This window comes from Coenobita brevimanus, chromosome 117 (genome assembly GCF_032717465.1).
Source record: "Coenobita brevimanus isolate Jiangsu-jjx chromosome 117, ASM3271746v2, whole genome shotgun sequence".
Classification (NCBI taxonomy): domain Eukaryota; kingdom Metazoa; phylum Arthropoda; class Malacostraca; order Decapoda; family Coenobitidae; genus Coenobita; species Coenobita brevimanus.
The window spans coordinates 7,924,463-7,929,474 of NC_137070.1; positions in this window are offsets into that span (position 1 = coordinate 7,924,463).

Sequence of the window (5,012 nt, forward strand, 5' to 3'; positions counted from 1 at the left end):
GTGGTAGTGGCTTGTAGCGTGTGGCAAGTGCATACCATCTAGCAGAGGGGGAGCGTAGTTCGACATATAGGCGGTGGTCATCTTTATTTAATCTGGCTGCCCTTTCTCTAATGCCTTGCTTGACTTGGCTTAGGCTTGTCATGATAACAAAATCGATGTTCGGTCTTTCTAGGGCGTGTTTTGCTGTAAGGTCTGCCTTCTCATTACCCACGATGCCTACATGACTTGGGATCCAATTTATAATAATCGATCCTCCAGCATTGCAGATACCTTGTGAGGTGGTGAGAATGTCATGGATTAAGTGAATGTTGTCTTTGTGAGTGTGTTGGCGAAGAGTATGAATAGCCGAAGCAGAGTCCGTGTGTATGATAGTGGGAGTAGTGGGGTTGTGCTCTAGGGCATCAGAGAGGGCAGCTAATATGGCTGCCAGCTCGGCCTGGAGGGTGGAGGCACCATCTGTGACACGGAAGCCAAAAGATCTGTCCCCACACACAAAAGCTCCTCCAGCTTTGGTTGGTGTGACAGAACCGTCGGTGTAGTATGTATTGGACCGTGGGATTGTGTGGGTGGCAATTTGTCTGAGGCCCTCTTGACGCAGCAATTGGGTGGGCGTTTGGGTGTGGGTAGTGTGTGCGTGAGAATGAGCGTGAATGGGGGTGGACTCCAAGGAGGCTGGGGGATGAAGTTGGTGGCAGGTGTGTTATTGGCTTGTGTTATAAAGTTGTCTAGTTCATAGGTGTGGATAGCTCGAGCTACATTATGAACCCAGCTATTTGTGAGTAAGTCCTGGTGGAGGCTGGCTGCTGCTGTGAGCCGTGGCAATAGGGGAATGGGTGAAGAGTTGTGGGCTAGTTTGGCTGCTAGGCCCGCCACCCTTGCTTGTATGCGAAGGTGTAAGGATTCGAGGTGACATTCCATGCGGAGATTGCATAGTCTGGTCCACATGGGTGCACCAGTCATGGTGCGCATGGCACTGTTCTGGATGACTTCCAGTTTAGTCAGTTGTGGCTCGTCAAGGGACGGTAGTACTGGCGCTGCATAGTCCACTATTGCTCTTATGGTCTGGATGTAGAATAGACGGAGGACTTTGTATGAGGCACCCCTTCCCTTTCCTGCCAAGGATCGCAGAGCATTGAGGCGAAGCTTTGTTCTTTCTCGGAGGTGGTTGACCTCAGTCCGGAAAGAAAGTTTGGAGTCGAAGATAATTCCCAGGTACTTGTGTGTGAGAACATAATCGATGGCTGTGTCACCGAGGTGGAGTTTGTCTTTCGGTGGGTTTATGAGGAAGGGAAGAGCCTTGGTTTTATTTGGGTTGATTTTGAGTCCCAGTTCTGTACATTTTAGGTGGAGTCTTGTCAGAGCCCTCTGGGCTTTTGCATGATATGGGCCACCATGGATTACCAGAGTAATATCATCAGCATAACAGAGGAGTCGGGCTCCAGGGCCTAGATCCACCTGTAGGAGGCAGTTGATTAGGGCGTTAAAAAGCGTGGGGCTGAGAATGCTGCCCTGTGGGGTTCCGTTGATGTGGCGGTGTTCTGATGATGTGTGCCCCTGAAATCGTACTGCTGCCCGTCGGCCCTGAAAGAAGCTCTCAAGCCAGCACAGGAGGCGACCTTTGACTCCCTTGCTTGCTAGGGTTGCCAGGATAGCCTTCGGGCATGCCAGCTCGAAGGCCTTTTCGAGGTCTATAAAAATGGCCAGGCCTCTTCCTCCACGCAACTCCGAGAGGAAGGAGCTCAGGCACTCAGCCGTTCCCCTGCCTCTGGTATATGCAAAGATGTGACTGTGGGGTGATGGCAGAATCCAGTTGAGGCGCTGGAGCACCATCCTCTCAACAGTTTTGCTCAAGCAGCTGAGGAGGGAGATGGGTCTAAAGGCTGTGGGATCAGGTGGTTTGGGGATGGGGTGAATGGTGGCAGTCTTCCATTGCTCAGGGACTTTGCCCATAGACCAGGAGTGATTCAATAGGTCTAGGAAGGCGGATCTTGCTGTAGGCCCAGCGTGTGTGAGCATGGAGTAGGTGATACCATCTGGGCCTGGGGCAGTGTCAGTGCTTGTTTTCAAGGCTTGATCAAGCTCATGCATCGTGAATAGATGATCAGAGTCAGCTGGGGTGGCCTTGCACATGTTTATAAGATCCGTCCTGGTCTGGTTTAGGGTTTCTTGCTTATGTCTGGTGTCGTCTGGAAGCTGTGTGGGGGAGGTCCTCTGGGCAAATGTAGCTGCCAGTCTTTCAGCCTCTCCCTGTGGGTCGGGGTGAGAGGGGGGACGAGGTGGCAACGGATTGGAAACAGCTCTCAATTTTTTCCAAATGCTTCCCAGTCTTGAATGAGCACCAAGGGACTGGCACCACTCCAGCCATTTTTGCTCCTTTATGTCTGTTTTCTCTGCTGTAGAATGCCTGACGACGGCCTGGAGGTAGGCTAGGCTATTAGTTGTCGGGTTGGCTCTATGGTTCTTCTTGGCTCTGTTAAGGCGTCTGTTTAGTTCCTTCACCCTGTCACAGTAGAACCAATGGTCTGTATGGTAAGCCTTTGGGGGAGCAGTTTTTGGGATAGAGGAGCCTGCTGCTGCACTAAAGGCATCTGTGAGGAGGGCAGCATGTTCCTCTAGATTTACTGTAGCGTTAAATGCTGCTGTCTCTTCCAGTGTGGTAGTGAATTTAGGCCAGTCTGCCCTCTTAGTATTCCATCGTGGTGGCGGCCCAGTAGGCGTGGGGAGTGGGGCAACACTGATGGTGGTTAGTATGGCATGGTGGTCAGACGTAAGGGTGGGATGGAGCCTCCAGGTAGTGAGGGGGGCTAGGCTGGAAGACACAAAAGAGAGGTCTAGCCTGCCTCCACGGACGTGTGTTGGGGTGGCTGGGTCGTTAAGAAGTATGAGCTCTGGCACCTCCTCTAGTAGTGCAGAGACATGGCATCCAGCTGCATTCGTGGGGGATCTAGAGCCTAAGCTGGGATGATGGGCATTAAGATCGCCACCAATGAAGAGCTGGTTAGTAGTGGAGAGAGTGGCAACCTCCCCAAGGTTAATGTCTGCTGTAGGGTGACGATAAATATTATATATTTGTAGGTGACCATCTGCCAGGGTTATGTCAACTCCTTGTACCTCAACACCTTCGCCACAGTCTGGTGGCGGATCAATAGCTGTGGCAGGTATATGGCTCCGAACGAGTATGGCACAGCCTCTGGGGCCGCCTGGAGTGCTGGGGAGGAGGAAGGAGGTGAAGCCTCGCAATCGGAGCTGCCTGTTTGGTTTTAGGAGTGTTTCTTGGAGGAGGAGGATGTCTAAATGGTCTCTATGGGCTGCCTCTTCTAGTAGGAGGCGTTTGGGAGTAATCCCATAGACGTTCCACTGTAAAATGTGGAGTGCTTGTGTGTGTGTGGGTTGTCTGTGAGGGAATGTGTGTGTTAGTCGTCCATGTCTGTGTGCGTTGGGATGGGGGATCGTGATCTCCTGTGTGTGTTGGTGTCTGTGTGTGGTGGTGCTGGGGACAGCTGGTGTGCTTTGTCTTGCTGTTTGTCTGTGGTGTTGGCATGGCTGCGTGACTGTTGGTGAGGTGTTCGTAGGCGGTCTTGAGACTGTTTGCGTGAACGTGAGCGGCTCTGACGTTCCTCTTTTCCCTTCTGTTTGCTGTGTTGTGTGTGAATAGGAGCTGTGGTAGGGGTTGTGGGTGGCGGTGGCATCTCTGTTTGTGTTGGCTGTGGGCTGTGTGCAAACCGGTCCAGGGATTTGTGTACGAACGAGTGAATTCCCTCTGGGCTGGGGATAGGCATGCCTAGCTCCTTTCCCATCCATGTGGTGATATGGTCGGCTATTTGCTGAGCAAAGCAGGCCAGTTGGTCCCTGTTCAGAATGACATATCCTGGAGGTAGTATGGGAGCTGGTGGAGGAGTTTGCGTGGCGGCATCTGGCACTGTTTGAGTCGAGATGGTGTGGACTGTCGGACGTGTTGGTGGAGGCGGTTGTGCTGTGGTGTGTGATGTGGCAGTGGGAGTGGGTCTGGATGGAGGTGGGGGAACTGCTGGAGGTGTCTGTTTGCTTGGAGGTAGAGGGGGGAACTCTTCTGGGGCCGGTGGTTGCCGTATTGTGGACTGTGGTGTGCGTTGTTGTCCCCATGTGAAGGTCCCTGGTGGTGCTGGTGTCACTGTGGTCCTTGCCTGGAGCCAACGGTGCTCTCTCACTATGCCCTTCTGCACTAGGTCTTTGCGAGCTGGGCATAGTTTGTTCCAGGCATGGTGAGGGAGCTGGCAGTTGGGGCATTTCGGCTGGACCGGCTGCTTGGCCTTTAACTTGGAGATGCACTCCTCCGTGGCATGACGACCGCTGCACACTGCGCATGTTGGGGGGCGAGTGCAACGTGACTGGTGGTGCCCGTAGCGCTGGCAATTGAAGCACCTGAGAGGTTCCGGGGTGTATGGGCGGATAGTGTAGGTGCCCCACGACTGTAGGTCGAGTGCTGTTGGGATGGGGCCTCTGAGGGTGACTAGCACCTGCCTGGTGGGGGCTCCCCCTACCTCGCATCTCGTGGCTTCCTCCACTTGGATATTGTTTTTTATGGCTTGCAGGGGAAAATTTGTAGGGTAATTTTGGAGGATCACTTTTCTGGTGGACAGGTTAGGGTCAAGTTTTTTCAGGCAGATAGGTTTGCCTGCCACAGAGGTGAGAGAGTCTAGGACGTGAAAGGTGTCTTTATCGAGAGGAACCAGGATCGTGTTTTGGTTCCGTGTTGCCTCTAATTTAAACTTGAGATGAGGCATCTCTGTCTCCAAGGCGATCACAGTGTCATAAGGGGTGGGGAAGGCATCATTATTGGTGATAAGGAATGCAGGAGGCTTGGAGGGGGGAAGAGTGGGTGTACTGGTAGTGTTAGGTGGCTGAGGAAGGTGCTGGGAAGAGGAACGTGTGTTTGTGAGTGTGGTGTGGCGGTCTGTATTGCAGGAGGATGTGGCTGGCTCATCAGCAAGGTTGGTAAGTCTTTTGCGATTTTTCTTTTTCTGTACCAGTGT